At 36.4% G+C, this 13,466-nt stretch overlaps 1 protein-coding gene across 1 annotated transcript in view; it reads left to right on the top strand.

Annotated features, from left to right (window-relative positions):
- TNNI3K (TNNI3 interacting kinase) overlaps window positions 1-13,466 on the top strand; it is a 314,577-nt gene that overhangs the window by 61,515 nt on the left and 239,596 nt on the right. The window lies entirely within an intron of this gene.

Here is a 13,466-nt window from a genome sequence, read left to right as displayed (position 1 = left end):
TCTGGGTTCTCTATCTTATTCCAGAGAGCTATATGTCTGTTTTTGTGCAACTATCATACTGTTTTGATTACTCTAGCTTTGTAGTATGTTTTGCAATCAGAGAGTGTGGTACCTCCAGCTTTGTTCTTCTTTCAAGATTGCTTTGCTCTTTGGGGTCTTTCGTGGTTCCATACAAATTTTAGAGTTCTTTCCTTTAGTTCTGTGAAAAATGTTGCTGGTATTTTGATAAGGATATCATTAAATCCATAGATCTATTTGGGTAGTATGGACATTTTAATAATGTTACTTCTTATCTGTGAACATGGAATATCTTTTCATTTATTTGTGTTGTCTTCAGTTTCTTTCATCAGTGCCTTATAGTTTTCAGAATACAAGTCCTTTACTTCCTTTTTTAAATTTACTCCTAGATATTTTATTCTTGATGCAATTGTAAGTGGGATGGTTTTGTTTTGTTTTCTTTTTAAGATGTTATTTATTTATTTCAGAGAGAGAGAGAGAGCACAAACTGGGGGGAAAGGGAGAAGCAGGCTCCCATCTGAGCAGGGAGCCCGATATGGCGCTCCATCCCAGGAGCCTGGGATCATGACCTGAGCCAAAGGCGGATGCTTAACCAACTGAGCCACCCAGACACTCCAGGATTGTTTTCTTAATTTCTTTTTTTTTTTAAGATAGATTTATTTATTTATTTATTTATTTATTTATTTATTTATTTGAGAGAGAGAGAGCATGCATGTGCAGTGGTGGGGAAGGTAGCAGAGGAAGAAGGAGAGAGAGAGAATCTTAAGCAGGCTTCACACCCAGCACAGAGCTCAATGGGGGAACTCAATCTCACAACCCTGAAATCATGACCTGAGCCAAAATTAGGAGTTGGGCATTTAACTGACTGACCCACCCAGGCGCCCCAATTTCTTTTTCTGATAGCTTGTTATTAGTGTATAAGAAAGCAACTAATTTCTCCATGTTAGTTTTGTGTCTTGTGACTTTACTAAATTTGTTTGTAAGTTTCAGCAGTTTTTTTGATGGAGTCTTTACTGTTTTCTATATATGGTATCAAGTTGTCAGCTAATAGTGACTTTTACTTCTTCCTTTCCAGTTTGGATGCCTTTTATATCTTTTTCTTGCTTAATTGCTCTGGGTAGGATGTCTAATACTATTTTGAAAAAATGTGACAAAAGTAGGCATTCTTGTCTTTTTTTTTAGATTTTATTTATTTATTTGACAGAGAGATAGACAGAAGTGCACAAGCAGAGGGAATGGCAGAGGGAGAGGGAGAAGCAGGCTCTGCACTGAGCAGGGAGCCCGATGTGGGACTCTATCCCAGGACCCTGGGATCATGACCTGAGCCGAAGGCAGCCGCTGAACTGACTGAGCCACCCAGGCACCCAGCATTCTTGTCTTGTTTCTGGTCTCAGAGGAAAAGTTTTCAGCTTCTCACCATTGAGTATGATGTGAGGTGTGGGTTTGTCATATATGGCCTATATTATGTTGATGTATGTTCCGTCTATACTGACTTTTTTGAGAGTTTTCATCATAAATAAATGTTGAATTTTGTTAGATGATTTTTCTGCATTTGTTGAAATGAGCATATGATTTTTATCCTTCTTTTTTTGTGTTTTTTTATTATTATGTTATGTTAATCACCATACATTACATCATTAGTTTTTGACGTAGTGTTCCATGATTCATTGTTTGCATATAACACCCAGTGCTCCATGCAGTACATGCCCTCTTTATTACCCATCACCAGGCTAACCCATCCACCAAACCCCCTCCCTTCTAGAATCCTCAGTTTGTTTCTCAAGTCCATAGTCTCTCATGGTTCTTCTCCCTCTCCGATTTCTCCCCCTTCATTCTTCCCTTCCTGCTACCTTCTTCTTCTTCTTCTTCTTCTTTTTAACATATAATGTATTATTTGTTTCAGAAGTACAGATCTGTGATTCAACAGTCTTACACAATTCACAGCACTCACCATAGCACATACACTACCCAATGTCTATCACCCAACCACCCCATCCCTCCCACCCCCCCACCACTCCAGCAACCCTCAGTTTGTTTCCTGAGATTAAGAATTCCTCATATCAGTGAGATCCTATGATACATGTCTTTCTCTGATTGACTTATTTCGCTCAGCATAATACCCTCCAGTTCCATCGACATCATTGCAAATGGCAAGATTTCATTCCTTTTGATGGCTGCATAATATTCCATTGCCTATCTATACCACATCTTCTTTATCCATTCATCTGTCAATGGACATCTTGGCTCTTTCCACAGTTTGGCTATTGTGGACATTGCTGCTATAAACATCAGGGTGCATGTACCCCTTCGGATCCCTACATTTGTATCTTTGGGGTAAATACCCAGTAGTGCAATTCCTGGGTATTACAGTAGCTCTATTTTCAACTTTTTGAGGAACCTCCATACTGTTTTCCAGAATGGCTGCACCAGGTTGCATTCCCACTAACAGTTGTAGGAGGATTCCCCTTTCTCTGCATCCCCACCAACATCTGTCGTTTCTTCGCTTGTTAATTTTAGCCATTCTGACTGGTGTGAGGTGGTATCTCATTGAGGTTTTGATTTGGATTTCCCTGATGCCAAACGATGTTGAGCACTTTTTCATGTGTCTGTTGGCCATTTGGATGTCTTCTTTGCAGAAATGTCTGTTCATGTCTTCTGCCCATTTCTTGATTGGATTATTTGTTCTTTGGGTGTTGAGTTTGATAAGTTCTTTATAGATTTTAGCCCTTTATCTGATATGTCATTTGCAAATATCTTCTCCCATTCTGTTTGTTGTCTTTTGCTTTTGTTGACTGTTTCTTTTACTGTGCAAAAGCTTTTTATCTTGATGAGGTACCAAAAGTTCATTTTTGCCCTTGCTTCCCTTGCCTTTGGTGATATTTCTAGGAAGAAGTTGCTGCGGCTGAGGTTGGAGAGGTTGCTGCCTGTGTTCTCCTTTAGGATTTTGATGGACTCCTGTCTCACATGTAGGTCTTTCAACCATTTGGAGTCTCTTTTTGTGTGGGTGTAAGGAAATGGTCCAGTTTCATTCTTCTGCATGTGGCTGTCCAGTTTTCCCAATACCATGTGTTGAAGAGACTGTCTTTTTTCCATTGGACACTCTTTCCTGCTTTGTCAAAGATTAGTTGTCCATAGAGTTGAGGGTCCATTTCTGGGCTCTCGATTCTGTTCCGTTGATCTATGTGTCTGTTTTTGTGCCAGTACCATACTGTCTTGATGATGACAGCTTTGTAATAGAGCTTGAAGTCCAGAATTGTGATGCCACCAGCTTTGCTTTTCTTTTTCAACATTCCTCTGGCTATTCGGGGTCTTTTCTGGTTCCATACAAATTTTAGGATTGTTTGTTCCATTTCTTTGAAAAAAGTGGATGGTATTTTGATGGGGATTGCATTGAATGTGTAGATTCCCCCTGGCAGCATTGACATCGTCACAATATTTGTTCTTCCAGTCCATCAGCATGGAACGCTTTTCCATTTCTTTGTGTCTTCCTCAATTTCTTTCATGAGTATTTGATAGTTTTCTGAGTACAGATTCTTTGCCTCTTTGGTTAGATTTATTCCTAGGTATCTTAGGGTTTTGGATGCAGTTGTAAATGGGATCGACTCCTTAATTTCTCTTTCTTCTGTCTTGTTGTTGGTGTATAGCAATGCCGCTGATTTCTGTGCATTGATTTTATATCCTCCCACTTTACTGAATTCCTGAATGAGTTCTAGCAGTTTTGAGGTGGAGTGTTTTGGGTTTTCCACATAAAGTCTCATATCATCTGCAAAGAGTGAGAGTTTGACTTCTTCTTTGTCGATTCGGATGCTTTTGATTTCTTTTTGTTATCTGATTGCTGTGGCTAGGACTTCTAATACTATGTTGAATAGCAGTGGTGATAGTGGACATCCCTGTCATGTTCCTGACCTTAAGGGGAAAGCTCTCAGTTCTTCCCCATTGAGAATGATATTCACTGTGGTTGTTTCATAGATGGCTTTTATGATATTGAGATATGTACCCTCTATCCCTATACTCTGAAGAGTTTTGATCAAGAAAGATGCTGTACTTTGTCAGATGCTTTTTCTTCATCTATTGAGAGAATCATATGGTTCTTGTTCTTTCTTTTATTAATGTATTGTATCACATTGATTGATTTGCAGATGTTGAACCAACCTTGCAGCCCAGGGTTAAATCCACTTGGTCGTGGTGAATAATCCTTTTAATGTACTGTTGTATCCTATTGGCTAGTATTTTGGTGTGAATTTTTGCTTCCATGTTCAGAAAGGACTGGCATGATATACTCAGAGCACTAAATGAGAAAAATATGCAGCCAAGAATACTATATCCAGCTAGGCTGTCATTGAACTTAGAAGGAGAGATAAAAAGGTTCCAGGATAAACAAAAACTAAAAGAATTTGCAAACAGGAAACCAGCCCTACAAGAAATATTGAAAGGCAAAGAGAGAGCAAAGAGAGAGCCTAAAAGTAACAGACCAGAAGGGAACACAGACTATATACAGTAACAGTCACCTTACAGGCAATACAGTGGCACTAAATTCATATCTTTCAATAGTTACCTTGAATGTAAATGAGCTAAATGCCCCAATCAAAGACACAGGCTATCAGACTGGATAAAAAAACAAGACTCATCAGACTGCTCTCTGTAAGAGACTCATTTTAGACCCAAAGACACCCCCAGATTGAATGTGAGGAGGTGGAAAATCATTTACCATGCTAATGGACACCAAAAGAAAGCTGGGGTGGCAATCCTTATATCAGACAAATTAGATTTTAAACTAAAGACTGTAATAAGAGATGAGGAAGGACACTATATCCTACTTAAAGGGTCTTTCCAACAAAAAGATCTAACAATTGTAAATATCTATGTCCCTAACATGGGAGCAGCCAATTATATAAGCCAATTAATAACAAAAGCAAAGAAACACATCAACAACAATACAATAATAGTGGGGGACTTTAACAGCCCCTGACTGAAATGGACAGATCATCCAAGCAAAAGATCAACAAGGAGGGTGCCTGGGTGGCTCAGTTGGTTAAGCGACTGCCTTCAGCTCAGGTCATGATCCTGGAGTCCCAGGATCGAGTCCCGCATCGGGCTCCCTGCTGAGCAGGGAATCTGCTTCTCCCTCTGACCCTCCCCCCTCTCATGCTCTCTCTATCTCATTCTCTCTCTCAAATAAATAAATAAAATATTTTTTAAAAAAAGATCAACAAGGAAATAAAGATTTTAAATGACACACTGGACCAAATGGACTACACAGACATATTCAGAACATTCCATCCCAAAGCAACAGAAGACACATTCTTCTCTAGTGCCCATGGAACATTCTCCAGAATAGATCACATCCTGGGTCATAAATCAGGTCTCAACAGGTACCAAAAGACTGGGATCATTCCCTGCATATTTTCAGACCACAGTGCTTTGAAACTAGAACTCAATCACACGAGGAAAGTCGGAAAGAACTCAAATACATGGAGGCTACAGAGCATCCTACTAAAGAATGAATGGGTCAACCAGGAAAGTAAAGAAGAATTAAAATAATTCATGGAAACCAATGAAAATGAAAACACAACTGTTCAAAATCTTTGGGATACAGCAAAGGCAGTCCTAAGAGGAAAGTATATAGCAATACAAGCACAAATATAACATGATTATAACTTCCTGTGGGAATCAATCCTTTCATTACAACAAATTAACCTTCTTTATCTCCAGCAATGCTTTACTTTATCCATGAAGTCTAATTTTTCTCATATAAATATAGCAGTATTAACCTCTCTTGCTTAGAATTTATTGGGCATATCTTTTTCTTTCCTTTTACTATAAGCCTTTATAAATGTTTTACTTTCGAGATGTCTCTTATAAATAGCATATAATTGAGTTTTATTTTATCCTACCCAGAAATTCATCATTTTAAATATTAATCCACTTGTATTGTATATTTAGAGTTAAATCTACCAACATATTTTGAACTTCCATTTGTTCTATCTTGCTTTATGCCAAAAATTAAGTGCCTGAATATGGATGGTCTATTTCTGGACACTTTATTCTATCCTACTGGTCTGTTTGTTTGTTACATGTGGAAAGCACTCTGCTTTCATTGCTAAAAATTTATAACGAGTTTTGATATCCAAGGGTATAAATGTGTTAATCTTTTTTAAATTACTATTTAAATTTTTCACAGCCATTTTTGGCCTTTTACATCCTTTAAACATTTTTAAACCAGATTGTCCATTTCTGTGATATTACAACTTTGGGTCTTTTTTTGTGCATTTATTTACTTTAATCCCATATTCAAAATAAGCCACATTCTATTCCCACATCATGCTCCAACTCCAGGATCTCATCAAATAAGTCAGGTTCAAGTGTGGATGAGAATTCTTGAGTTTGATGCTTCTACTATGATTTATCTCAGTTGGATTCACGTGAAATAAAGAGACAAGTTTTTTGCCTCCCACACACCCAGTATGCAGTGGTGAAGTAGGCATGGATAATCACAATAGATGTACCTATTCAAAAAGTAAAAAATGGGCACACACAGCAGATAATCTCATATTGGTGTCACAAAGACTCAAACACCACAATATGGTCAGGTAGTACAAATAGTAATGAATAATTGTAGTGAGTTGTAAAGGCTCTTGGTCATTTATACAATTTTGAAGGTAAATATTTTCAGGTAATAAACGGTCATATGTGTGTATGTTGCTTTTAAATATAAATGCACAACTGCAGTTTGATTATTATAATCTTTATCATGCTATACATTCTAATTTTTTTATCATTCCACTTTTTCTTAAATCATCTAAATTTTTAGAGGTACTACATATCTGGAATAGATCAGGTCCTAGGTATTTGGATAAAGCATCCTCTACTGTAGCTTTCTCTCCTTTTAAGTTCTCAAATGACATTATAGTTTTATACTGATCAAGTTTGGGCCATGAAAACTGAGGCTCTTCTCCCTTATACTGTACAGAATATGCTTCCCTATACCGTATATGGGGGACACATGAAGGAATAGTACTAAGATCAGCAAAATAGTAGACATCTCATGGCCAATAAAGTTCTATAAAATATTTTAGATGTTTTAATTTTAATTCTGAAGGTATCAGAAAGTGTCCATTTTGGCTTATAAAAGAACATCAGTATCTCTTCTAAAAGTGCCATAAATAAGACAGCAAGTGGCAGATTTATTGTTGATCTATGTTTAATTTAAACTTGTTTTTGGAATATAGGAAAAGTGGTGAAAGGAAACTGACAGCTTTAAAGAGATATATGGTCTAAAACTCTGTACTACATCACTCATTTTAAATTAAGACTCAGTTTTATTCTTTCTGAAAGATATCAGATGTGGAAAGAGACAGAGTGTGGTCCTGTTCTTTAGAGAGGCAAAACACAGAAATAAAGAACCTCTTAAATTACTGATTTTGTGAAATATGTCAAGTTATTTGTCACCATAAATGTAGCAGCCTCTAACCTGAGGTGTGCTGACTAGTGATGACCTTATGCGTTTGGATGCTTACTGGCTTTTGCACCTTTATGCCAGAACATTGAGGTTTATTTTCTGTTTAGATAATTTATCACTGTATATGTGTGTAATCCTGTTTATCTTGTTATTTTATCAGGTTGCTAGTGTGAGCCCAACATTTTACAGTTATATATCAAATAAGTAGGCTTTAGCAATTTCAAAAGTCATTTTTTGATATAGTAGATTTCTATACCAACAGTATGTCATTGGCTAAACTGTTGGGAAGTAATATAACACAGATTAAGCTCCTTATTTGTGAAAACAACTTTTATTGAGTGTTTTCAATGTGCCAGTCATTTTCTAAACACTTTACATTGATTATCTCTTTATATTCTCATAATAACCCCACAAGATAGGTGATATTTCTATCCTCATTTAATAGGTGAGGAAACTAAGTCACCCTATTGGATATGGGAACATTCAGGGTGGGAGAAATAGTATAAGAAACATCGTGGTATATGTGGGAAAATACAAGTTCTATCTAAACTTTGAAGTTTAAAATAAGGGGATTTGAAAAGATGCTGGAGAGGGAAGCTGTGGCTCTTTTATGGTGAGACTTGTATGTCATCTATGGAGTGGAAAGCCAATATTTTTTATATTGTATTAAATTGAGTTATTTGTTGATATTGACATATAAACATATTAAGTGAAAGATGTACCAAATGACATATAAAGAAAAATCTAGGGTACCTGGGTGTCTCAGTCAGTTAAGTGTCTGCCTTCGGCTCAGATCATGATCTCAGGGTCCTGGTATGGAGCCAGCATTGGGCTTTGTGCTCAATGGGGAGTCTGTTTCTCGCTTTTCCTCTACCCCTCTCCCAGGCTCATGTGCACATGTGCGCTTTGTCTCAAATAAATAAACTCTTTTAAAAAATCTAATTTTCTTCACATTCAGAAAGTTTTCCAAAATTTCTAACAGATTTTATAACTTGCAATTCTATATGTTTTCATTTTGAATTCACTCTTTGGCTTTAGAACTGTCTTCTTTGCCTTATCAATTCTGTGGACAGGATTAAATGAAATCTGTCATAATGTACAAGAAACAAAAACCTAAGTAACCCATTGGACATCTATGGACATGGTAAGAAAGAGAAACATTTCTGAAAAGACTTACTTGGCTAGAGATGCATTAAATCTAGACTGTGGACCAAAAGATTTGTTTTCTTGTGTGAAAAATTGACTTTAAAAGACCTAACACATTCACAAAGTCATATATTTCACAGTGTTCTAAATATCTATATCACATCTCAGCTTTATAGGGGTTTTCTTTAAACATAATTCATACTGATCTTCAGCCAGTGTTTGTTACTATTCCTGATAGAAACTCCTTGAGTGGGATTATAGAATTATCATTTCAGTATTAGACGTGAAGATTAAAGCACATAAATGATTTGCCAGAGGGCAAAGTGAAAGTTGGGAGAGTGCCTGGAGACGAACATAGAGCACTAAAATCTTAAACCCAAAGCTTTTGTGTTCTAGGTTTAGCAAAGACCCTACTTGTACTACGATGCTGGTGTAGAATTGAGGATGATTATTCATAATTTCTATTCCAGTTTCTAGCAAACACCAGTCATGAGGCAGTATACCTATTGATTAAAAGTATAAGTATGCTCTGGATGCAAGAAAATTTAGGTTTGAATCTCAATTTTGCTGTTTACTACTTAGTTGGCCTTGTGTGGGGGTGGGGTGATCATCTCTAACCCTAAATTTCTTTCTAACATAACCATAATAACTGGATTTACTTTTTATGTTGTTGTGAGGAATAAATGTAGCTGAAGATCTTAGTACCATGACTGGTATTGATATATGCAGGTTCTATGACATTTTTACATCATAAATACGCTAGTAATGTGATTGTACATTTCTTTGGAAATGTATACAGGACTTCTGTTAAAAATATGACTATCTATAAAATCCATACACATTCCCTTTGTTTTGTCTTGTGTTTGGTAAGAATATTTAACATGAGATCTATCCTCTTAAAAAATTTTGAAGTGTACAATACTGTATTGTTAACTATAGGTAGTATGTTGTAAGCAGGTTTCTAGAATTTATTCAACTAGCATAATTTCTAGAATTTATTCAGCTAGCATAACTGAAGCTTTATACTTATTGAACAACTCCCTACTTTCCCCACCCAACAGCCCCCAGCAACCACTATTATATTCTCTGCTTATAAAAGTTTGACTATTTTAGATACTCACATAAAAGGAATCATGGAGTTACTTGTCCTTCTGTGATGCTTATTTCACTTAGCATGATGTCCTCCATGTTCATGAATGTTGTTGCAAATGGCGGAATTTTTTTAAGGCTAAATAATATTCTACTGTATTCATTACCACATGTTCTTTATCTATTCATTTCTCAATGGACTCGGGTTATTCCTCTATATTGGCTATTGTAAATAATGCTGCAATAAACATGGGAGTGCTAATATCTGTTTGAGATCCTGATTTCAATTGTTTTTAAACAATCAGAAGTGGTATTGCTGGATCATTTTGTATTTCCATTTTTAATGTTTTGAGGAATGTCTGTAGTGTTTTACATAACTGCTGTACCATTTTATATTTCTGCCAACAGTGTATAGGGTTTGTAATTTTTTCACAACCTCACCAACACTTCTTTTAATAATAACTATCCTAGCCAGGTGTGAGGTGACATCTCATTGTGAATTTAATTTGCATTTCCCTAATAATTAATGATATTGTGCATGTTTTGGCTATATGTATGTGTTCTCTGGAGAAATGTCTGTTCAAGTTCTTTGCCGAGTTTTTAATGGATTACTAGTTTTCCTTGTTGTTAAGTTATAGGAGTTCCTTACATATTTTTGGAAATTATGGGGTGCCTGGTTGGCTCAGTCTTAAGCTTCTGCCTTCGGCTCAGGTCCTGATCCCAGGGTCAGGGGGTTCTCTGCTTCTCTCTCCTTCTCCCACTCCCACTCCCCCTGCTTATGTTCCCTCTCTAACTCTCTCTCTGTCAAATAAATGAATAAATTTTTTTAAAAAAGGAAATTAGTCCCTTATCAGATATATGGTTTGCAAATATTTTCTCCCATTTTATCGGTTGCTTTTCATTCTGTTGATTGTTTCCTTTGCCATGAAAAAACTTTTTAGTTTGATGTAGTCCCACTTGTCTCTTTTTGCTTTTGCTGCCTTGCTTTTGGTGTCATATTTAGGAAACTTTGAGAAATGTTGGATAAGTCTATTACCTTGATTGTGGTGATGATACCATGTTGTGTTTACATATGCCCAAATTCATCAAGTTGTGAACATTACGTATATGTTGTTCTTTGTATATAAATTGTAAGAACATAAAAATCAATAACAGTCACATTAAATGCTCATATACAGAAAGGATCTAACAGGAGAGTTCAAATTCATAGATCAGTTACAAGTCTCAGAAAAAGACTTGTATGCAGAAAATTTACCCATTGTGTCCTAGGAGATGAAACTTTTGGATGACCCTAGTGTGGCAGAGCTGCTCACCAAAATCTATATTCTTTTGTCCTTCCCGGATGTTTAGGAAGACTGCATTTCCCCGTCTTGCTTGCAGTTTGGTTTGGCTTCACAACTGAACATTCAATGGAAGTGAGGCACACTATTTTCAAGTGTGGCCTCCAAAAACCTCCATAGCTCTTCTTCCATAACTTTTCTTCTGTCCTGTTGAATGGAATAAAGCCAGCTCTTTGAGAAAACATTTGGTGAAAACAGCAGAAACTTCTAAACAACTGTGTGGAAGAAGGCTCCATACCATCTTGTTTACCTGGTGATTATTGGTAAATGAGCAAGAAATGAACTTCTACTGGGTTTGAAACATAAATTTTGGGTCCATTTATTGCAGCAGCGACTATTACCATATTATAGCTATTAATTATAATGATATGGTATATTATATGAGATATAATGAAAATTATAGTATACTGAAATAGGATATCAGATATCCATTTTTGTGGGCTTTCACAGGAGAAGGAGGCATGGAAAGAGGATCGGGAAGTGGAAAAGAGAAAGAGGGGACTGTATCTCTGCATTGTTTTTAAGTCAGATCTTCAACTTTGACATTGATACTCGGGCTGATTGCTAGTGGTTAGATGCCTTTGAAAGCCAGATTAAAGTGAAAGCACTGTAGAAACCTATTGCAGGACTCACGGAAAGTCTACTCACATTGACCGTAGGCATCAGGATGTTTATTGGAGCATGCCCTCAGAATCAACACCAATAGGGAAGGGGAGGAAGCAGGACTGAGTGGGGGAGAAATTGGACTGTAATGCAGTCCCAATAAAAGCTCAGTCAGCCCCATAGAGAGCTCTGAAACTGAGATGACCTTTGAGAGTTTTCCAAATTGGAATGAGGAGGTTGGGCTTTTATACTGGCAAAATAACCAGTCATTAGATTCTAGTGGCAGGGCAGCTCTCATTAGCCAAGGGAAATCTCCAGAGAGGTAGAGAGCTGAGGGCTATGCTGTTAGCACAGCAGTATTCCTGGCAGCTTAGGTAATGCATTGTACAGACATTGGATAGCCCTCTTATCTTAAGTGATCAGGACCCAAATTTAATTGGTTAATTGAAAAAAACAACGGTAAAAGAGAGAACTCATGTTAAAAATACATACCATATTCGAATACTTTGTTTTAATTTCACATATAAATACACATTTATTCACCACACTTTAAAAGTTTTAAAGCTTTTCTTTAAATGCAAGTCGCCAGGTTGGTCTTCAGAAACCTCCTTCTTGCTTGTAATGGGTCAGATACAACTTACTGCTTTAGTTTCTTTTGAATAAAGTAAGAATTTACAGATACATGCAAAGTATTCTAAATATAGAATATTGATAAATTGTTTACTACTTTTTTCTACTTATATTTCATTAATTTTTATTGATATATAAATTATATACATAAAATAACAAGACAACTAACATTATCAGTTTGGGATGAAATATGATTGATTTTTAGAAAGCATGCTTTTAAATCAGAAGTGAAGTTCTGAAAAGGTACCTACCAGCTACAGATGTTTGAGCAATATGTCACCAAGTCTCTGTTTTGCTACATTAGAAGCAGTCAATTTGGGACAGGCTAAGTGAGCTCCCACTGCAGGTCCTGCTATGCAGGATTTTTTTTTTTTTCAGCTTTATTAAGGTATTATTGACAAATAAAAATTGTATATATTTAAGTAGCACAACATGATGTTTTGAATATACATATGCACATTGTTTAACGATTACCATAGTCAAGCTAATTAACATATTCATCACCTCACATAGTGGGGAAAACACTTGAGATCTCTTTTAGCAAATTTCAAGTGTATAATATATTATTATTAACTATAGTCATCATGTTATAACATTAGGTCTCCAGAACTTATTCATCCTCTAGCCGAGTTTTTATCCTCTGAACAACATCTTCGTATTTCTTCCAACCCGTCAGCCCCTGTAACCACCACTCCACTCTCTGTTACTTTGAGTTCGGTTGTTTTTTTTTTTGAAGTCCATGTAAAAGTAAGATCATGCAGTATTTGTCTTTCTGTGCCTGACTTAATTCACTTAGTATAGTGTCTTCTAGGTACATCCATGTTGTCACAAACAGCAGGATTTCCTTTTTTTTAAAGACTGAATAATGTTTCATTACATATGTATATCATATTTCATATATCTGTTGATGAGCACTTAAGTTGCTTCTGTATCTTGGCTAATGTGAATAATGCTGCAGTGAACTGGGAGTGCAGATACCAGTTTGAGAGAGCGACTCTATTTCCTTTGGCTGTAAACCCATCTGTGAGTTCGCTGGATCATATGATAGTTACAATTTTTAATTTTATGAGGAAATTCCATACTGTTTTCTGTAATTGCCATTCCAGTTTACATTCCCACCAATAGCATACAAGGGTTCCCTTTTCTCTGTATCCTTGCCAACACTTACTTTTTTGATTTTT

The sequence above is a fragment of the Eumetopias jubatus genome, unplaced genomic scaffold (assembly GCF_037043125.1).
Source record: "Eumetopias jubatus isolate StellerSeaLion01/CBP00866 unplaced genomic scaffold, mEumJub1_p1.0 scaffold_4, whole genome shotgun sequence".
Lineage (NCBI taxonomy): Eukaryota > Metazoa > Chordata > Mammalia > Carnivora > Otariidae > Eumetopias > Eumetopias jubatus.
Note: the sequence above shows the minus strand (reverse complement) of the source record. Positions and strands in the feature narration are given on the sequence as shown.